Source organism: Schistocerca serialis, chromosome 7, assembly GCF_023864345.2.
Source record: "Schistocerca serialis cubense isolate TAMUIC-IGC-003099 chromosome 7, iqSchSeri2.2, whole genome shotgun sequence".
NCBI classification, from domain to species: Eukaryota; Metazoa; Arthropoda; class Insecta; order Orthoptera; family Acrididae; genus Schistocerca; species Schistocerca serialis.
Genome location: NC_064644.1, coordinates 609306172 through 609329655, shown reverse-complemented (window position 1 = coordinate 609329655; position 23484 = coordinate 609306172). Strand labels below are relative to the sequence as shown.

At 44.4% G+C, this 23484-nt stretch overlaps 1 non-coding gene across 1 annotated transcript; it reads left to right on the top strand.

Annotated features, from left to right (window-relative positions):
• Positions 1-4890: 4890 nt before the first annotated feature.
• Positions 4891-4965, top strand: Trnat-ugu (transfer RNA threonine (anticodon UGU)). Its single transcript has one exon. It is a non-coding gene; the product is annotated as a tRNA-Thr (tRNA).
• The last annotated feature ends 18519 nt before the right edge of the window (positions 4966-23484 follow it).

Below are 23484 nucleotides of genomic sequence, written 5' to 3'. Positions count from 1 at the left end.
GCGTTTGCGTGGAGTAAAGCGCGATAAATCAAAAGTAATTCCTATCGACTGACCCAGGTGTAATGCGAAGTGCGAGAAGAATTCTACAATACACGGCCCATGAAACCCTCGTGGAAACTTTTCCGACGTGATCCAACAAATTAATCAGTGGCCGGAGCGGGCGCAATATCACCGAATTCAGCGTGGCGGAGCGGCGTCGTTGACGGACGTCGGCCGACCTCGTGGTGCTGCAAGGCTGCACTCGTCTATTCACTCCTAGCTATCTTGCTCAGTACATAGGTGAACCAAAACTTCCTATCTCCAAGTTCAATCATTCCATTTGCTAAGTCCTAAACTCGAGAGATGCTCACTCTCTCTCAGGCAAGCTGAGTAAAGAACGCCACGTCCGCACTCTAGGCAAGCTGGGAACGGAAGACCCCTACGGAGACTTCTCCCAGTCTGCTCTTCGCCTCGGTTTCCCCTCCAGCAAAATCACTTACGCCAATTGCAGTGCAACTCGCGTTAATTATGCGTCGCTTCCCAGCGCCGACCAATGCCTGTTCTGGGAAGTGAACAAATTCCCACAAAATTTCCCTTCCTCTCAACTTCTGCTATTTAGCTCCTCCCAGGCCACCCATCAAAGTTAGCGTCTACACAAACACCAATTTTTCCGGAGCTCTGACTCCCAGGAGAGTACTTCAGATTCCTCGGTCTTACGTTCCCATCGGAGGCCGGCATATTTCATTCTGTCGCTCTTCACCCGATTTACTTCAGACTCAGTGGACCGTGAATTCAGCGTGATGTTGCTATAGTCATGAACACACATATTTTGACCTCTGGTGACCGCTCCACTGTAGCTTTGCGCGGCTTACTCGCATGTTTCACTGATGACTGACATTTATCAACAGGCGTACAAGTTCTCCGTTTGCTTCTTGGTACACCAGCATGGGGTCAACCACCCACTCACTGTCACTCATCTTAAGGCAGCTGGAGGCCGCACTCCGTTACTGCTTTCTCAGAGCTTGAGCCGCCCTAAGTTGCCTATTGTCACTTCCCTTCATTGCTCCCCAGCCGGCCACGGTCAACTCGAATACTTCCCTGGGATAAACTAGCTTCCAATAAATCGACGCATTTACTTTAAAACCATCACCCGACATTAATTATTCCAATACGTCCATACTATACCCTCTACAAGATGCATCGTGCCTTGTCAGTCATTTTTGTTCAGCCCTACTGTTCGCTCAATCGTGAGTTAGGTGATCTTTAATGACTTCATGTGAGGGGCATAGTTCTTGCCATCTTACAACTTGAACAGACTATCATTGCCGGCCACTGTGGCTGAGCGGTTCTAGGCGGTTCAGTCAGGAACTGCGCGACCGCTACAGTCGCAGGTTCGGATCCTGCCTCGGACATGGATGTCTTTAGGTTAGTTAGGTTTAAGTAGTTCTAAGTTCTAGGGGACTGATGACTTCAGATGTTGAGTCCCACAGTGCTCAGAGCCATCCGAACCAGACCGCCACTGACACGGCGCGACAGTCGCTTGCAGCACCTCTCAGTTAGGATCCCCGTGCCACAACCGTAGCAAACTTGAAAGGCTGACAGTAGTTCAACATTCCTTGCAGAGACATTGGTCAGTGGACGTCGCTACAGCAACTTCGGGCAGCTTCACTCACGGTGAATCCAATGACGACAGCCGCCCTCTTCCAATCTGTCACGCACGCACGTCATCCGTCTTGCTGCATTTATTCCGTGCAACTGGGTGGCACACAGATGCCAGTTCGCTGCCACGGTATCAGCGACGGATGTTCGCATGACCGCCTGGTACCGATTCTACTGTTCCACACCTCTTACAGGACTCCAATGAGACCGGTATACATTTTCGAAGGGAGTAACTAATTTCTGTTAATTTTTCAATGTGCTGCTTCTGTAATTGTTTGTTTAATCAATGATAAATCCCCCCAATTGCTTTGTAGAACTTCATTTAGTCTACTTACGGTTTCGGGCTTTGTATTGGGTTATTTTCGAGTGGCTCTGAAAACTGCCATAAATATGACACATAATACATGTATATAATAGAAGATGAAAAACAGGGTTTACATATGTGTAAGTACCGACAATACTTATAGAAGTTTTCAGTACTACTTGAAAATGGTTTAATATAAAAACGGAAATCGGTAGTAGACTAAAAGTTCCACACAGCATCTAGACAGGTTACTTGAAGTCCCTGTCTAGACATAACATTTTCAACGCAGCTCATTCTGTTATATGCCAAAGTTTATCTGCGTGCTTGGAAAATACTGCATTTTATCTGTGGAGAAAATTGACTGATGTATTATTTACTTCCATTTACTGATTTTAGATACAACTGCATAAATCATTGCCATCTTTTCCAGTTTCGTCGTTTTCAAAATTTACAAGGTGGAAATAATACAATAAAATATTTCAATCTGTAAAAAAATTTCCAGTTCTGCTTACATATGACTTGGTGTAAAAATTATAATACACGTGATCCTCACTGTTACAGCAGTCAGCCAACGGCGAACAAAGCGTACACGGAATGCTTTGCACTTACGGAATTTGGAAGATGTCCAGAAAATGGTTCTATGCGCTATGGGACTTAACATCTGAGATCACCAGTCCTCTAGATTTACAACTACTTAAACCTAACTAACCTAAGGACATCACACACATCCATGGCCGAGGCAGGATTCGAACCTGCGTCCGTAGCGGTCGCGCGGTTCCGGACAAGCCGTCCAATATATGGCGGAAATCAGTATGATTCTAATCATATTCTGTGACTGTGTCTAAAGGAAATAAATATAAGCGTATTAATTATGTTTCAAGACAGTTCATGGCTTTCCCTGAGAAGACGTACATGCGACGTATCAGAGCACTATCTTCCTGCAGTACTGTAACGGTATCGCTCGATAGGTCATGTAATCTCTCTTCATGAACGCTCTGCACTGTTTCAGTAAGAACTTACCTTCAACGTGAGCTGACGGGTGTGTTCATTCTTGCAATCTCTGGTGAAGCTAGAAACCCAGTAACATTTAAACAAACATAATTCGTTTATTTAAATTTCAACCCCAGGTCAGACACATTCTGTCGCAAGCGGTTCGCTTCTCAGCAAGTCGTCATTCGGTGCTCTGTTTGAAAGAAAGGAAAAGGGGGAAAGTAAAAACTAGGGAACTCAATCATAAAATCGAAACAAGAAGGTGGGGCGGAGCAGGGGGAGGGGGCGACGGAGTAGCGGTATTATCACACATGAAAAAAATATTTACTGTCTCTTTTTTTCTTTCTTGTTTCATCTGAGGACGACTTACTAAGAAGCCCAACTGGTTACCGTACCATTTGTGTGGCCTGAGGATGAAATATGTAATGAAAGAATTTCGTTTCCAAAATGGCCACATTATTTCCGTAAGCCACCTCGCCTAGTCTACGCACATTCTATAGATAACGGAGATTTGTCTAATGGAAAAGATACTACAGTAATACCAACATTGCGCATTGTTGTACCGTATTATAGTAAAGTTACTACAATAATGCAGCAGCCCACACATCGCAACTATCACGCCTCAAACTATCATAGCACACGAATAACGCGCTTGGTAATGGCAATTATATAGCGAAATGCGTTGTACAGAAAGTAAAAGAATAAAAAATCGCGAATGGCTGCAGCATTTCATGTAATTCCATTCAACTCGCCATTCTTTCCATAAATTCGATATCGACTGCGGCCAATCGACCTATTCCAAACCGAGTGCCTCAGACGAAACCAACTTCGCTCATCGTAGCTCACATTCTACGTAATAAACGTTGGTTCTCATGTTTCGGCCACTCCATAAAACTGCTTCAGATTATCAGTCCCCTTCCATATCGATTGTTTGTTTTCACTTTGTCAGCTATCTTCGTATTGTTCAGGTTTTCGTATTTGGTTTCTCTTTTATAAATTATCCCCGGCTTTACTAACACGTATTGGACGTCAGAACCAGCTCTTATTCGCAGTGACAGGTTTTGTGGAAGATAGCTTCCAACAACGAATCGTACACAGCCTTATATGAGCCTCATCTTAATTTTTACAATTTTTAGAAAAGCCGTTTGTAGCAATTTAAGTATTTCAGTCGAAGTACGAGGCCTAAATGCCTCGATTCTTATAATTAGTTTTACTTAAAAGACCGTGTTTTAATTGCTATTAATGAATTCAGACTCCAATTCAGATAAATCGTAAGTTATGAATGACGAACAGACGACGCCGGTGTAATAATCTGCAGTGTTTATTATTTTACAAACCGATTTTCAGCTGTTAAGCTATCTTCAGGTACAAAGATAAATACATATTGCTATGAAGGTGCAACATGAAGTCTTATACAACATCCGCAAAGGAGATGAACTAGACTGAAATAACGGAAATTAACAAACATATTCCCACTTATCCAATCTGCTTTATCCAGATATTGTAGTTTCACTTTCCCGGTCAAAAACATTGAACGTTGCATAAATAACGTTGTTTCATTTACCTCTTTAATCTCATGTTTTATATTGTACCTGTCTGTAATATTTTACCTATTAAGGAAGAGATCATGAAGTTGAACAAGTCGCCCACTAGAATAAAAACGTCGGCTTCATATATGAAGATGGTATCAGTTGTTTTGCACATGTCCGAAAGAACAGATACCATCTTCATATAGTTAAGGCTAACCGGCCATTGACCTCCTCCTTCTGTCCTGGATGCACACATATTGCCCGAACTCTTACGGCAACTCTTACGGCACTCAGTAAGATTGTCTGCCGCGAGTAATGAGTGTAACGGGCAGGGGCACTACGAATGTAGTGTGTGGACATTAAGTTGGCAATGTGGGTCTCACGGGGAGCGTGCAAGGAATAAGTCGCTGCAGTCGCACTATCCTCTGTGCCCTCGGTGGCTCAGATGGACAGAGCGTCTGTCATGTACGCAGGAGATCCCGGGTTCGAGTCCCGGTCGGGGCACACATTTTCAACTGTCCCCATTAATGTATATCAACGCCTGTCGGCAGCGTAGGGTCTTGATCTAATTATCATTTCAAATCAGCTTGAGGTGCAGGATGGTAGCCTACCTGAGCATTTGCGGTGGCAGTGTTGAGACAACGTCGACGTGTCCAGCATGCAGGCTCTTTGACAGCTACGGATAGGCATATGTTTTCAATATGACGGTTCTGCGTTTGCCTAGAGTGAAGGGATCAGGGAGGCAGTGAGATAAATCATTGCATCACTCATGTGTTACTTTTTATGTACAGATAGATAATAAACATTATTCGAAGTTTTTGTTCAGCTACTGGCTTGCGAGACAGTGGGTGAGCCAGACCAACATCGAATCAGCCAGGCGGATTCACGACTGTAGGCTGGTACACTGGCCAGCCTGAGTGTGATTCTTAGGCGGTTTCCCACGCTCGCTTAGGCGAACGCTGAGCTGGTAACCAAACCAATTTCGCCCTCAGAAACTGTGATGTACAAATACTTGAAATACGAGAACAGGCACAGTTCAAGAACAGGTGGTGCACACGATATCCTGCCCTCAGATAACTGACGACTGCGGAGACGTGGAGGCCGCCCTGCCACGAACTTAAATAGGAATAAACTTGTCATATCTTGAGCAGAGTGCAGCCGTCCTCTATGGGGTTGTATGTTGAATGTTAACCGAGGACCTAGAAACGACGGAGAGGTTCCGCCCCCGCCGCAGCCGCAGTGGTCCACAACCCCAAGACGACTACGGCAGTCCACGTCACCCCTCCGCCTCCCCACACCGAACCTAGGGTTATTGTGCGGTTCGGCCCCCGGTGGACCCCTCGAGGGAACGTCACACACGAGTGTAACCCCTATATTTGCGTGGTAGAGTAATGGTGGTGTACGCGTACGCGGAGAACTTGTTTGCGCAGCAATCGCCGAGGCGGAATAAGGGCCTCTATGGGGTTACTGCTACCGAACTGAAGAAGATTGGAATTTTCCTCAATCAAAACATGAAGCCGTGAACTTGAAAACTGGAGAGCAAATGGTTACAACGTGTGTATATACACGGGAGTTTCAAATCTCTAAATTCGTGTTAATAGCTGCTGCTCAAATTACGAGTATTTCCACTTAGAATGAACTAAAAGTGTGTCTCAAGCAATAGTTGATTCACAATAAATGAAAGCATTGAGTTGAGAATGTAAATCCGCAAGCAATGCTTCAAGTGATTTAAACATGTGGTCAAGGCGGTTGTCAGCTTGTAAATACTTCGTAAAATTCATGACATATAAATGTTGACTTTATTTATATTTTATTCCTACCGGTTTCGGCCATACACCATGTTCACGGCCCTGTCAGAAATACAAAACAATAGTCGTGTCAGACGGAGAAAGGAAATGACTATTATGTTCGATACAAACGATCCTTTTAGTTTTGGTGAGTAATGTTAGCTGGAGACTAATTTTTCGACGAAAGTAATTTCTCTGTTGTTACATTCGAAATAATCTTGTGACCATGTAGGTCATTTCTTTTTCTGCATCTAACATGATTTTTGTCTTGTATTTCGTACAGGACCATAAACATGATGTACGAACGAAACCGGTCGGATTAAATTATAAATGAATTCACCATATGTGTGTCACATATTTTACAAAATGCTTAAACTGACTGCAGCTGCCGGAAAGACACAAGGTGCCTGATCACACATGCGCGCACTTTAGAGTGCTGCGCACTGTACGAGAACCCGAACAGTCCAGGGCACACACAACAGGTACGGTTTTTATCATCGACAACCTGTCAGTCGCTTCCTCGAAAGCACGCACGCTTCGTCAGACAGGGGATCAGGTCAGCGCAGGGAGTAGGGCCAGGGTTACGACGGTCCCAAGTCCGCCCTGGCTACAGCTACTGGGTTTCCCAGTGTCAGCTACTGGCTACTGGCTACTGGCTACTGGCCGTGCGCCGAGTGGGGCAGACGACGGAGGGGGCGCCGGAGAACCGAAGCCGCACCAGCACTGCGAATAAAATAACTCCTCGGGGGAGGCGGGCGCCGGCCATCGGCAACTGAGCCATAAATCCCTTTTAGCAGTTAGCAGCGAGACGCGCGCGTTCCTCCCGGCTATCTTTTCATCTTCCCATCTCAGCGCCCGTCCCTGTCCGTTCCTCTCCAGAGCATCAAAAGCTAAGTGAGGCCGCAAGGATAAATGGACCGACACAAATATCTGATCCTGTTTCCACCACCACCACTGCTGCTAACTCGCCACCTCGCATCTGTGAACGCGAAAATTAATCTTCTTACACACTGCCAGCACTTTAGAAACTCCATCAACCACGATGATATGTGCGGACCTTAAAATCGGCGCATTTTGGAAATTCATTAGTATTTGCCGAAACTGAATCAGAGGATGACGGGGATTAAACCAGTAAAGATCCCAATCAAACGTAACGAGTCAAAATTCATCATTTGACACTGTGTATTAAAATTACTGAGTTCTTTATTTCTCTTTTTTCGCTTAAAATGTATGTCATGTCATTTCATCCTCATGGATCTCATTGCGATCGAGCATATCATTTCAGTTCAGAAAACCTAATTCAATTGATAGATGCAGAGTGGTCAGAAACAGTCTGAAAAGATTTTTAGGGTGTTGCAGGGTAGGTTGTGCTGAGAAATAATTACTAAAAAAATATTCGAAACGTTGCGGCGTTTTCGAGTTTATTAGCACTGAAGTTAGCCGATCAGGCCGTTGGGGCGAAACAGGCCGCCCGGCAGGCGCCACCAGTTCAGCTTTTCTCTCGGCACGAGACTGCCCAGCCTTTGACTCGAGTTCGATTCTCACTACCGCCGCACGTCCAACATTTGTGTCGGTCTCTTTCTCGGTTTTCGAAAACCAAACTAAGAACACGTCTGGCTACACGGTGCCTAGCAGGGCGCTTCAATTCGCGCCCAACCACGTGTTTGGCTAACTTCAATGCTAATTAACTCAGAAACGGCGCAACGTATCTAATTTTTTTCTGGACAATTATTTCCCAACACAACCTGCTTTGAAATTCCCTTAGAAGCTTTTCAGACCGTTTCTAACCACCCTGTGGTTGCCACTGTTCTCTACATCTACATCTACATACATACTCCGCAATCCACCATACGGTGTGTGGCGGAGGGTACCTCGTACCACAACTAGCATCTTCTCTCCCTGTTCCACTCCCAAACAGAACGAGGAAAAAATGACTGCCTATATGCCTCTGTACGAGTCCTAATCTCTTTGTGATCTTCCCTCGAAATGTAATTTGGCGACAGTAAAACTGTACCGCAGTCAGCCTCAAATGCTGGTTCTCTAAATTTCCTCAGTAGCGATTCACCAAAAGAACGCCTCCTTTCCTCTAGAGACTACCACCCAAGTTCCTGGAGCATTTCCGTAACACTCGCGTGATGATCAAACCTACCAGTAACAAATCTAGCAGCCCGCCTCTGAATTGCTTCTATGTCCTCCCTCAATCCGACCTGATAGGGATCCCAAACGCTCGAGCAGTACTCAAAAATAGATCGTATTAGTGTTTTATAAGCGGCCTTGTTTGCAAATGGCTCTGAGCACTATGGGATTTAACTTCTGTGGTCATCAGTCCCCTAGAACTTAGAACTACTTAAACCTAACTAACCTAAGGACATCACACACATCCATGCCCGAGGCAGGATTCGAACCTGCGACAGTAGCAGTCGCGCGGTTCCGGACTGAGCGCCTAGAACCGCTCGGCCACCGCGGCCGGTCTTCTTTGCAGATGAACCACATCTTCCCAAAATTCTACCAATGAACCGAAGACGACTATCCACCTTCCCCACAACTGTCGTTACATGCTTGTCCCACTTCATAACGCTCTGCAATGTTACGCCCAAATATTTAATCGACGTGACTCTGTCGAGCGCTACACTACTAATGCAGTATTGAAACATTACAGGATTCTTTTGCCTATTCATCCGCATTAATTTACATTTATCTATATTTAGAGTTAGCTGTCATTCTTTACACCAATCACAAATCCTGTCCAAGTCATCCTGTAACCTCCTACAGTCACTCAACGACGACACCTTCCCGTACACCACAGCACCATCAGCAAACAGCCGCACATTGCTATCCACCCTATCCAAAAGATCATTTATGTAGATAGTACAAAGAAATATATAATTCTGTGTCAGTCACAAGGTTGTCGATGAACTAAAACGTTGTAATTGACGCAATATTTTACAATTTTCTTCACTCAGTTGATACATACGTCTTGAATTCAAACTTCACCGACAAAATTTTGGAATATTTAGCCATAAGAAATCCATGATTTCGTTACGCAGTAATTGAGTTTCGCTTCATTTTTTACTCCCATTGACCTGTGTATCTGTATTCCACTGAAAATATGTACATAACAGCTAAATTCCCACCGTATGTCTTTTGGCTGTGTTAGTTGTACGTTTACAGTGAGCCATAGCAGAAAGGGTAGGTTATGTGGTGAAGAGTTGCAGATGCGAAAGTGCTGTGATGTGGTTGCCGTTGCTGCAGGAATATCTCAGCACTGCTTGTTTGTGCCAGTCGTTAATCGCATTCAGTGAACTCTTGAAGGAGGTCCGTACAGGGCAACCCTTCAACTGTACACCTGTCCACACTGCTGTTTATCCCTGTCGACGTAGAAGTGAAACTACCGGGAACAGAAACGTCAGGCAGAGCCGAGCAGTGCTGAACGCAGGTTAGAAGGCGAGGAGAAGGAAGCGCAGTAGTGCTGACGACAGCAAGCGCCGTGACTGAACGGAACACGTTCCTTACCATGGAGAATGCCGCCAAGACTTGACTTCTTGTGCCGGTATCTACAATGCAATACAGGAGCAAAGACAAATGCGGAAAAGAAATCAAGCGAAACGCAATTACTCCATTACAGCCTCTATACCAAAATCCTCAGGAAACATACCTGAACAACCTTCGAAACTCTGCTTATGGAGTTCAGGTATACCCAGTGAACATTGCTGATCAAATTGTAGTTTCCTACAAGTTACTGGACGAGACTCGGTCATCCCCAAGAGCGGCTTGTGAAATTTAATAAGCAGCTGGATAGTTTTTAATTTCAGTAAACACGCTTCAAAAATGGTTCAAATGGCTCTGAGCACTATGGGACTTAACTTCTGAGGTCATCAGTCCCCTAGAGCTTAGAACTACTTAAACCTAACTAACCTAAGGACATCACACACATCCATGCCCGAGGCAGGATTCGAACCTGCGACCGTAGCGGTCGCGGAGTTCCAGACCGTAGCGCCTAGAACCTCTCGGCCACTCCGGCCGGCCCTCTTCGTCACCAGTCAGATTCTGTATCCCCACAACCAGGCGCTACAGCAGCAGCCACTCAGTTGGAGGGTGTCCGCGGTCTGCTTTCCCATAGGCTCCTAGCAATCGGTCAAGGGTCTCTGTACACGTACCTTCTTAATTTGCTCAACAAACAGCTATATTGAACGGTTTTGACAAACTGGTTGGTTGTAGAAGGATCTTTCGGCACTGGGATACCCCTCGTCACGAATACGTCGCAGGAAGTCGAGAAATGGGAGCGCTGAGAAAGCATAAATATTGTTTACTGCTTCGAATCACATTCAAATATCGTCAGTTAGTTTCGAACTGTTTTGAGTGGTTCCACCTTCCATACCAAATCAAAAACTGCGCTCACACTACACCCCAAAGGTGTCAGATCATGTTTAGTGGAATTGCATGAGCCTAGAGACGGGTTGAATCGTCTGGGAGGTACCAGCAACGTCAGAGATTGAGAAGAAAGATGTGTTGTACTTCGCGCTGTAAATCGTCGTTCTGGCCGCGAAACGTGTGTAAATGGTACCATTAATGAACGGGTTGTTTCATTAACGCCTGTATGCCACCTCCGGAGGCCTTGTGTCGATTCTGAGCAGCGGTGAGTCTGAAATGGTTACCTCAGCCACCAATGATTTTAAGGCTGGGCGTCGCGGTTCGTACGTCAATAGCAGAGACTTGAAGAAAGAGGTGAGATGTGGGTCGTGAGATGGGGGAGGCTGTGGCGACCTTTCCATCGTGTGACACGCCCAAAGTGGAGTTGGGCAGATTTTTAGAGAAATTTGGTGCCGGTGTCACATCGTCCACCCACCTTACGACTCACACGAGTCGATCGATACCTCGCTGTTGCAAGCGTCGCCGAGCCTGTGGGTGACGTCAGAGGGCGCAGCGCTTTTTGCGCCAAGTCAGAGGAAGGTTGTTGGCACATCTGAGCCAAATTTCACGCTTTGCATCGGAATGGGACAAAACACAAGGTTTAAAAAAGTGACTTTCTACTTTCTTACGCAGCGTATATCTCTCGTTTTTCCGTTCGCGTGACGCATCACCACATCGCTCCGAACTTTTTTTGGAATAACCTGAGGAACCGAAATGGAGCTGCTTGGACTTGTGGAGCAGAGCTGTGATCTTTGTATCTTATTACAATATAAAAAGCAGTGTCTTGGTGACATGCTGCTTTATTGAAAATGATATCCAGCGTCGGCTTTGCAGCCATCTTGTGAGTAAACGTTACAATATATGCACTGAGTACGCGCCTTGCGGTGCAATAAATGTAAGGTTCTAAGCCAATGTAAGCAAAAGATACGGCGACGTTTGTCGCATAATTTGATACTCGCAAATTAACTCACTTCCCGTTCATCTTGAATCATGAAATTCGGGAAGAATCATGGTTTCTAAGTACAAGTAAAGAAAAAAATAATCATAAAATTGTTGATTTATAATTATATCACACAAAAAGAATTTATCTTTTGTCATTTGTTATCCGACTTCAAACTTAAAACATTCTCGAAGGTCTTGGAATTCCCGGGACCGATATCATGCCAGCATGAACGTCAATAAAAGGCAAAAATCGTAGAGATTATCGTTTCCCGGCATGGATGGACATCTACGTGCACAATTAAGTTTGTAAGGAACCGTCAGACGCGAGTCCTATTGGGACCTGGCCAGTTGTTCAATATTACTTCTAATTATACGATAAGACATGCTTAAGGTGACCAGCAGTACTATTGTTATCATATATTATCTGCATTATTCATATTTAATGAGAGCTGCCTTTCATTACATTAAACATATGTATTAAGTCTTTCTGCAATTCCTTCTGAACATCTAACGCCGATATGTTTCAGCAGACGATAGCATCGTCAATAAACACTCTTATTGCGTTGCAGTTCCTATCTGATAAATCATTTGTGTGTATGGAGAATTAATGGCCACCCTGTGTTGATCTATTACCTCTAGGTCATAGATCAACAAAGGGTGGCCATCAATTCCACTTTCTAAATGTAGGGTTTTGTTCAGGGATATTTTCTCGGTATTTTAGTGTAAGGGACCAATGGTTCCGGCGGCTGGTTGGAGAGCAATATTATTATTCAGATTTATTCAGGTTGTTACCCCAGCAATCTTTAATCTGTGAAAATGTCTTCTCAACAATGAAAGACTGTAATATGCAATGAATAAAAGGTACAGCACAAAAAACACAGAGTAATGCAACAATTCTCAGAACTGTTTCCTTGCCGGTATTATTCAGAATGTCGACACCATGATCACGGCAGAATGTAAAAACACGCTCCATTGGCTGTCTTACACTCTCAAAAATCGCACGAGTTTGGCGTAATACTTCCGTGGCTGCGTCGGTTATAGAAACCACGTCCGTGTGATTATGGAGCGGACTTTCGGGAACTAGGCTGCGCTCTTGCTTTCCACGTCTGGTAATCCAGCTGTCCATGCAACAGAACCACCGCGATCAATGTATCCCTTTCCAAACGAAATGAAACTACCCTGAGGACACCTGTCCCTTATACCAAAATACTCACAAATATCCCTGAACAAACTCAGAAATGTTGCCTGTGGAGTTGGCGTTCGCCCAACACAGCTCCACAACGGCTTAGGATATTCGTGGGGTGCCTTAGCGAGAAAAGGGCTGCAACTCGCTACTAGATACGTGTCCAGATCTGTGTGTAAAAAAGTTGCACCCGTAATGTCACAACACATAGGACGTTGCCATGGGCTGCACGCCGGTGAGTTTCTCCAGCAGTTTCCAGTACGGCGTGGGCAGCCACATGCCTGAAATGCGGCGCTGTCCGAGTGACTGTTTACGTTACAGATGGAGACTCCACCAGCGCTCCCTAGCGCCGGGCGCTGCCGCTGCTTGTGAATGAGCCAGTGCCCCCGCCGCCGGCTCTCCGATATTCGCGCAGAAAGGTCAGCGCAACCTTTTCTGCGCACCGCAGACCGCTGACCCTCAGCTGGGTCACTGCCCACATTAGCTGCATGTCTGCCGCTGAAACAGAAGCGTGGCTGAGAATTCCTGCGTTGCGACGCTTCTGGTCACCTCAGCGCACAGGACCGCTTCTGGCCTGCACACAGGGTGCCGTGTGATGCTCCCTTCTTATAGTGACAGACAGTAAAGTCGCAGAAGGTTTTTGAAGCGCCAGGCAGATGCCGGGATGGTTCTTCTGAAAGGAGACGACCGACTTTCCTTCCCCATGCTTGAAATAATCCCAGCTTGTTCTCTGTCACTAAATAACTCGATATAGACGAGACGTTAAACCCTGACCTTCCTCCCGTCCTCCTTGACACACGTTAAAAGTAAAGTCGTGTAGTAAGAAAGCCTGGGAGATCCCGGAGAGTAGCTTCAGTAGCCCAGCTGTAAAGGTTTATCCCCATTCTTCGCGGATTCAGGCGTCTTTCCATCGCGAAGTATGAGAGCTGAGTTCGTTCTCGTATCTGTTAACTGCAGGTGACTGTAATGGGTGTTGCGCCATGTGGTGTCACATTCGTGTTGGAGATGCTGAGAGAAGGGAGGGGGTGAAACCTGGTGCTGGTTCGTAGTCTAGTCCACTCCTGTCGGAAATGCGAAGGAGATCGCCGGGCTTAACTTCGCCATCCGGCGGGAGGATCGCCTTCGGCAGCGTCGCGCGCCCTCGTGTGATGAGACGCTGCGGAGGAGTTTGGAACAGAATACAGCACAGTGGTGCAAAGGCTGGCGATCAGGGACTTTATGCCACCACCCCACCTGTTCCCTCTGCAACAATCATCAGTTGTACGAGGCGTATCCACCGCGGTACGGCCGTTGATGTGAAACACGTTCGCATATATACATCGTTGGCCATTAACGTTGCGACACCAGGAAGGCGGCATACAACAGATGTCAAATTGGCATGAATGGCTGGCTCTGAGCACTATGGGACTTAACATCTGTGGTCATCAGTCCCCTAGGACTTAGAACTACTTAAACCTAACTAACCTAAGGACATCACACAAATTCATGACCGAGGCAGGATTCGAACCTGCGACCGTACCGGTCACGCGGTTCCAGACTGAAGCGCCTAGAACCGCACGGGCACACCGGCCGGCAACTGGCACGAATCTTACTACACGCTTGGATATACAGATGTTATGCACTTCAGCGCAATTGTTGAAAGTAGGTAGGAGTAAAGACATCCACATTCTCTGTATAAACGGGGCAGGTTTTTCATTCAGCAGTCGCATCTGAATATTTGTTCTTTGTGAGAATATGGTGTAATGTTTTGTTTAAGAAGAAGCAGTGTCTAATAGCACCTATCCGAATTCGACAGCTACAGGATCGTGGCCTATCGGCCACAATACTGCTAGTTGCCTTGGTCAGGATGCTACAACTGTAATTCAGTTATGCAATTCATGGCTTCAGGAGAGCTTTACTCAATGGGATGAAGTATCTCAACGTCCCACGCGACTAGCGGACGAGTGGAAGAACATATTGTTCGCTATATCGAGCAGAAATCTGACTGCTACGTCAACTACGAAGGGCGTCAATAAGTAACGCAGTATATTTGTTCCTCGCCCAGTAGGGGTTGATTAAATCCAGAATTTGTTGCGGTACGTCGTGGAATATTCCTCGTTCAGCCGCTATAAGTTCCATTTGATGGCGGCGCCATAAGCACAATTCAAATTGGCCTCTCTAGCTGTTATTGAGACTGTTTTGGCATAAAACCAGAGTATCTCAGATATTCATAAGCGCTTGCATAATATCTGCGGAGACTTGTAAGAGAAAAAAAAAAAAAACACGGAGATTCGTTGGGCGAGATGTCCGTCATCGTAGCAACAAGGTCGCAAATCCCGTCTGATCTCTCGCCTGCCGGCCGTCCGCACACCGCTGTTGATTCCTGCAGTGTTGGAACGTCCGGACACTCTCCAAGTGATTGATGGATCACAATGAAACACCTCACGGCTCCGCTGCACGTCTCTGTCGGTAGTGCTTCCTCCAGTTGGGGTGCTCAAAAGTGTGTGCCCGTTGGCTTGCTCACCGCCTCACGGAGAACCATAGAGAGCAACGAAGGATCGTGTGTGCGAAATTGCTGGCCAGAAAGGAGGTTGATGGTGACACTTTTTTGACAAACATCGTCAGAGACGCTGCAACATGGGTTCGTAACTTCCATCCGGAAACAAGACGGCAATCGATGGAGTGGCGCCACGTCAAAGCCGTATCTTCATTGCGACGGTCTTCTGGGGGCTCTGAAGAAGTTATTCGGTTTGATGTCCTCCCTCACGGTGCAACGATCACCTCGGAAGTGTAATGTCCAAACCCTCAAGCAACTGAAGAAACGACTTGAGCGTGACCTTCGAACAAAAATGCAAACGAACTGCTTCTCGCTGACAACGCAAGGCCTCACACAAGTCTGTTTACCCGAGAGCAGCTCACAAAACTTCACTGGACTGTTCTTCCTCGTCCAGCCTGCTTCCCGAATCTCGCGCCGTTTGGCCCAGTGCAAGATGCACTCCTCGGGAAGCAGTACGTTGATGAGGAGGAGCTTACTGATGCAACAAGACTTTGGCTGCGATGTCGACCAGTAAACAGGTACCGTGCGGACATACAGGTCCCCCCACCCAGTAAGCAGACTTATGGTTGTAGCACTGATTGGAGGTTATGTTGAAAATTAGGGTTTTCTAGCCGAAAGAGTGGGGAACAACGTGGTGTACTGGAATTGTAAATAAAACCAACCTGCTTTCAGGAAAACATGTCTTGCATTACTTATTGAACGCCCCTCGCACCTTGTGCCACAGACGGGCATGTTTTGCAGAAAGAGAATTACCCACACGACAAGTGTGACGGCGTCGGGAGCACCGTGCAGTGCCAGCAGGGTGACCACTGACGTGGCCTGCCTCGACGCGTCAGCAGACAGACGTACGCCGAACGACAACACTAGAAACACGAGTAGGACCACATGGTCTTGTCAGAAAAGTCCCGCTGCCGCATAAAGCAACACGATGGAAGTAATCGTATGTGGAGGTTTCGAGGTGAACAAACTTTGTCAGAACGCAATCGTCGTCATCGTCATACAGGCCCAACACCTCACGTCATGGTACGAAATACAGTCGCATACCCGCCACCATCACTTCTGGCTCGCACAACCGGTAATTTCGACAGCAGGAAATCTGTTTTGCATGTTTTAATTCCCGTGACCGTGTCCTATGCTAAAGGTGTCCACGACGTTATGTTTCAGCAAGATAGCAGAAGATAGAAAGTTGCCCATGCTGTGTGACTTACCTCGACACAGAGGGTGTTCCACTGTTGGCCTTGCCAGCAACGTATCGTGATCTCTCACCAACTGACAATGTGTGGTCCTGGGTTGCCGAGAAACCGGTGCGCTACCACCCATCAACCATTATGAGTGAGCAACTGTGGCCTACAGTTGAAGTAGCGTGAAATGAGGTACACACATCAGCTATCATCAATGTTTAGTTCGACATTATGTTCAGACGGCTTAGAGCGATTGTTCTTGCCTGAGTTTACAGCTCTGTCTACGAAATTTCGTACTCTCTAAATGACCTAAAAACGTAATCAAGTATCATTCCTACTATACTGTCCATGCAGAATAGTAAAATTTTGTTATTTGCTATCTTTCCTGGTGATGTAATTTTTATAACTGATGCAATTTTTATAACCACAGCTAATATACTCAGAAAGCCATTCTACAGTGGCTCGTAGAGGGTAATTCGTAACAATTTAGCAATTTTCTTCGAAACCATTCGCGTCTTGAGCGAGGGAAAATTATACGGGATGTAACAAATAGAGAAGTTCAAAATTTCAGGAAATATTCCTCACACTTAGAAGAATAAAATGTGTTATACGGACATGGATCCGAAAATGCTTTGTTTTCATGTTAGAAATCGTTTTCTACTTCCCTTATTAATGACATTAACAAACAGAAACAGAAAGTACCAGCATTATATAAAACATTTTCTTACACGAAATGTTCAGAAGGCCGTCTTGGTTACGTTGGTCAGAATGTACAGAAAGTTTTAACTCTTAATCTAGCCGCCGTTGTCGCAATGGAACGAAGATAATGTTGACATATGTTTCACATCACTGCTTGTCTTGACATGCGACTAACACCATAAAGTTTAGTGTTCATTATGGGCTTGCTTTCCGTTACATTGTAATAGCAGTGTACTCAAATGCGGAGTTGAAGGATGTCAGTTTGCTGTACGGATTACCTGCTAATCTCTCCCGATAAGTTTGTATCGGGAGAAATTTCAAGAATCACGATGCCTCGATAAGACAATGTTTGAAGTAATTGACGTTGTCTTAGGGAGCATGGGACGTTTAAGGCTACTACTTGCGACCGGGGGACGCCTAGAGAGATAAGGACACCTCGGCTGAAGTAGGAATACTCCGTACACTTGACGACAATCCTAGTGCCACAGCAAGGCAAATAGCTGCAAGAAGTAATGTTGTCTGTCTGAAGGGTGTTACACGAGGACCTGCTGTATTCGTACCGCGTACAGAGTGCGCAGTGTGTGCGGGTGCTTTCAGCGGAGGATGTTCTTAGTGAGCACACTTCTACGAATAGAGAATTAAACGACATGTGAACTGTCGTTATCGCAAATGTGATGTTCACTGATGAAGTTTCGTGTCAACGTAGTTAGACTGCGAATTTTCAGTCATCAAGAATGCCTGTCGAGAGTCCTCACGAAACTGTTTAATCACGTAAGTAACGCAGATTTTCTGTCAATATTTCGGGTGGCACTGTTGATGACTATTAGGGCCTCATGTCCTTCTAGTCAGGATCAGCGGAGAAACCCGCCACGTTTTTTTTAGAGAATATTTACCTGTCCTGCCAGAACATGAGCCTTTACAAGTGCGACCTAACATGTACTTCATGCACGATGGAGCTCGTCCCGCTTTCAGTTTTAGTTTTCCCAGGCTTTTAAATAACAGATTCGTTGACGGACGGGTAGGTACTGGTGGGTCAACTTCTTGTCTTTCACGCTCTCCGGATCTAAATCCACTTGATTTTTATTTTTCGGAGTATTTGATACCCACTTTTTATGAAACCCCAGTACAAGATGTACAAAGTGTTCGTGTCCGTATTGTGGATGACTGAAATAATACGCATTTCTCCAGGGATGCATCAGCGCATTAGGCATTCAATGCGACGGTGGGTTGATGCCTGTGTCCTTACAAACAGAGGCGATTTTGCATATTTCATTTATGTGTTCAATACTCTGCCGATACCTTGTTTTCCTGTGTGTTTCCCATGATTAATGTGTTGAAGAGTTGTAGAAATTGAGGTCCAGCATTGAAATAAAGCGTTATCAGATCCATGTTCAGTAACGGATTTTCTTCCTCTACGTGTCAAGAATGTTACCTAAAAGTTTGGCCATACCTTTTTGCTACAGCCTGTATACACCCTGCATAATCCTGTCGTATTCTCATTGATCACCATGCTAGATACACGAAGGTAATAGCGGAATTGTCGAAGAGCCTTCCTCGATTACAGGTTTATCAAAAGGGTTTCTGGAGAACAACGTCGTCTTTGTCCCAAAATTTGCCGACCACTAATGTCTCCTTGTTGTATGGGCTGCAACGACCAACTACGGTTCTATACAGCGCGTCTGTGAATTCGATATTTGCTGAGATACCTACTTGATAAGGTATCGAAACGATAGAACTGGTCGCTCTAGCAATTTGTACCCGTTTCCTTCACACATGCTCTGTGAATTCCCAGATTTATTGGAACAGATTTAGCGTTCCACTAACTTTTCCTAACTCTTACTTTAGATATAATTTCTTATAGCTTCTTGGTATTATTCCTAAATATTTAAACGATGGGAGATCGATGAAACGTTTACCACTTATCTTCCCATCACAAGCCATCTAGTTCTTTCTCTCTGTTATGGGCATTATTCACATTTAAAAAGAGCAGCCATTTATTACAACAAGTGGAAAGTTTGTCCAAGTCTCTCTATAATTCCAAACGATCTTCCATCCCTGCAGTCAACAGCATCCTGAGCGAACAAACTGATAGTGTCGCTGCCCTGTCTGATAAACTGTTTACGTACATTGCGAATACTACAGGTATTACTGCGCTCTCTTCCAGCGCGCCCAATGCTACTTTTGTTTCTGTACAATACTTGCCGTCAATTATATCGCACTGGTTTCTATCAGTCAAAAATGAATCAAAGAATAGCACGCATATGAAAATCCTACTGATACGTCGCTGTTTGCCAACTTCTGTAGTTTATGAGCCCAGAATTTTGAAAGATACCCTCAACTTCAAGAAATACTCAAAAGAAAGCAATTTTTCGTGAGTGCGATGACACCCCATTTTTACCTCCATATGAAGTTCAGTGTTTGACAAATGTCGTCGCCGAATCATTAGTGGCTTCCTGTCTGCTATAATCATCTTACTTTTGTGCTTAGAGAGACAGAAAAAAGACCAAATCGTTGGTGAGGAATCACCAATTGAAGTGCAAAGCAGCAGAGCTTGCAGCGATCTGACACATGGCGCAGAAAAACAGCTTTGGGCGCAAAAGGCTCCAATGGGTGTTATGACCTAAATCGTTGCACTTTCCTGGTCGCTGTTGCATGTAATGAGCTACGGACATGTAATGCTAATATAATTAGTGACGCTTGATCTAAAGAGAAATAAATGGTTATCCAATATAACAACGAAAGTTTTCGTGGTGCGAAGCATGGTTCACAGTGACTGACTTATAGCAGTGAACGCTCATGTCGACTTAGTCATTTTATAAGTAGTTGCAAACTTCTACACTGTTCGGTCACATTAATCTGACCACCGCCCAGTATGAAGGGCACCAGCGTGCAATAATCCCACACAGATGGCAGTTGGTAGTAGAGCGTACATAAAGCGTTTCGGGAGAGAGAGAGGGGGTACAATGCAAATGTCGCAGTGCAGAAATGGAGCGACTCACGTGACGTCAAAACGATCACGATCACTGGCTTTCGGGCCAAGCGCGGAAGCATTTCCGAAACGGCTAAGATTGAAACTGTTCGCGCGCCGCCGTAGTTTAAAGTGTACCGTGCACAGCAAAATGGCGCTGTTCAAAATGGTTTTGTAACTATGATCTGAAGATATATAATACATCATTAGCTGTTTTACCTTACACGTAATATCGTTGCTGTCATGTCCTTTCTGCTTGGGAATTATCACTTTCCCCCAGGTGTAGAGTGCAGATGTATATCAGATGTTAGTTGTTTTCCAAACATGCTACTTTTCCGATAATTGGATGAAACTAAAATTATCTTTAGGCAAAAACATAATTAAAAACAAACCTATATGAAACTAATAATAATAAATTACTGAATTCACACAACACTTATTTACAATGGTAACTATGTAAACATTTAAAATCGCTGACCCACTGTCATCCAACTGTCAGAAAAGTAGCATATTTGGAAAACAAGTAACATCTGATATACATCTTCACTCTACCCCTGGCAGAAATTAATAATTCCAAAGCAGAGAGGGAATAACAGCAACGATGTTACGTGTAAGGTAAAACACCTAATGATATATTATACATTTTCAGATCGTAGTTACAAAATCATTATATTAAGACCATCGCTTATGTATGTATTTACAGAGCATCTGACGATGGAAATTTGCCGAAATGGGCTCACTGTGAATGAGATAAAATACGAACAACTTACATAGCAGTGTAGCTGGATACTATTCATAAATAACGGTAAATATTGTTAAATACATATTAATGAATTTTAATTTTATGTTACGAGGTGTGGCTAGAAAAAAACCGGACTAGTACTGGTGAAACAATAAAACGAATGCAATAAGGCTGAAAGTCGCGTGGCCTGTCACGTGACTCTCGCTCCGCCTACTGCTCGAGTTTCATCTGCCTCCTGCACTCAGTCTGCCCGTGGCGTCTGTTTTAAGTAGTTGACGTTTTGTCTGTGCGTAGGAAAATGTTGAGTGTACAGAAAGAACAGCGTGTTAACATCAAATTTTGTTTCAAACTAGGAAAATCTGCAAGTGAAACGTTTGTAATGTTACAACAAGTGTACGGCGATGATTGTTTATCGCGAACACAAGTGTTTGAGTGGTTTAAACGATTTAAAGATGGCCGCGAAGACACCAGTGATGACACTCGCACTGGCAGACCATTGTCAGCAAAAACTGATGCAAACATTGAAAAAATCGGTAAACTTGTTCGACAAGATCGCCGTTTAACAATCAGAGCAGTGTCTGAGTTAACAGGAGTTGACAAGGAAAGTGTTAGGCAGATTCTTCATGAAAGTTTCAACATGAACAAAGTGTGTTCAAAAATGGTTCCAAAGTGTCTCACAATTGAACAGAAGGAACGCCGAAGAATGATTTGTTCTGACATCCTGGAAAACATTGAAAGTGATCCCACCTTCTTACAAAATGTTATTACTTGCGATGAATCGTGGTTTTTTACTTACGATCCCGAAACTAAACGCCAATCGATGCATTGGAAAACTCCTGGTTCTCCACGACAAAAAAAAAGCACGAATGTCAAAATCGAAATTCAAGGCAATGATGATTGTTTTTTTTTTGACATCAAAGGGATTGTGCACATTGATTGGGTACCAGAGGGACAAACAGTGAATCAGCATTACTACATTAGCGTCCTGGCTACCCTACGTGAGCGAGTACGGAGAAAACGGAACGATTTGTGGAGAAAAAAGTCATGGATCCTTCACCAAGACAATGCCCCAGCTCACAGTGCGTTGTCAGTGAAGACGTTTTTGGCAAAACACAACATTCCCATCTTAGATCATCCACCCTACTCACCTGATTTGGCCCCCTGTGACTTTTTTCTTTTCCATAAAGTCAAGTCAGCTTTGAAAGGAACTAGATTTGAGACTGTTGAAGCAGTAAAAGAAAAAGCGACGGAAGTAATGTATGGACTTACCGAAAATGATCTGCAGCTTTGCTATGAACAGTGGAAAATTCGTATGGAGCGGTGTAGAGACCGAGGAGGAGAGTACATTGAAGGAGATAACATGAAATTGTAAATAATTGTATATAAATGTTTTTTCCAGCATCAGTCCAGTTTTTTTCTAGCCGCACCTCGTATATCATTAGTGTTAGTATTGCGTGTGTTTTGTTTTTATTAAAATCCTGTCTGTTAATTTAATGTCTTCTTTTTCCAGCTAGTTCCAGCACTTTCTGTATGAGGGAACGATTTTCAAAGCTTAAGGATTCGCTAATTTTGTCCGTATGTTCATATCCAATCACGATGATCTGCACTAAAGACTGGATAAATGTTCAGATATTAGTAAAAGTAATGAAACCATTAGAAGAAATTACTAGAAACTTGAGCAGTCCTCGAGTTTTTCATCAGTCATACCGCTAATTCAAGTTCTTGTGACTACTTTACAGCAAGCAGAAACAAAAATTGATACTTCAAACCATTTCAAAATTGTACAAGAAAATTATGTAAGGAATTTAATTCAAGCACTAGATTTGGAGAACTGACCAAAAACGATAAGCATACAATTGTGCCGTATTTAGATACGCGGTACAGGTATCATAATTATGAAAACCAGACTTCCAGACTCATCTCAAGGTGAATTCATACTTACTAGCTCTATAAGATGCCGATTTGAAACTCAAAAACAGCCTTCAACAAGTTGTGGCTTTATCACAGAATCTCAATGAGAAACATCGTTACAAACGTTGGAATTCGTGTTAAATATAAACGAAGATCAGCAAGACACGACTACGACTAACAAAAACGACAGTCTGCTTTAATGGCTCAGTCAAAGATACTGGATTACAAAAAGGAAAAAAAGACTTCCTATGCCAATCTGGTGTTAAATGGACAAAAGTACCACTACCTACTGCCGCTAGCTCGCCAATATTTGTCGGCTCCTCCCGGTAGCGTGGCCAGTGAAGCTAGCCTCATATACGAAGAACACCGAAATACACTGCAGGGTACTTTTTAGTTAAACATAATCTGCCATTGACAAATTTTGAGTATTAATACTATAAAAAAAATTGCGCTTCATGAGGAATTGTTACTTGTTTCTTAATATGTCCACATGCGCTTCCGTTTCCGCTCAAATTGGCTTCTGACATCTGTTACCGCTTCTACTTCTGCTATCACACTTCCACCGCACCACTAGTACAAATAACAACAAGTTATTCAAATCTGTGCTTGTAGGGTGTGACAGATGGTCACAGCAGAAAAATTTCCTTGTAGGAGCAAAATTTTA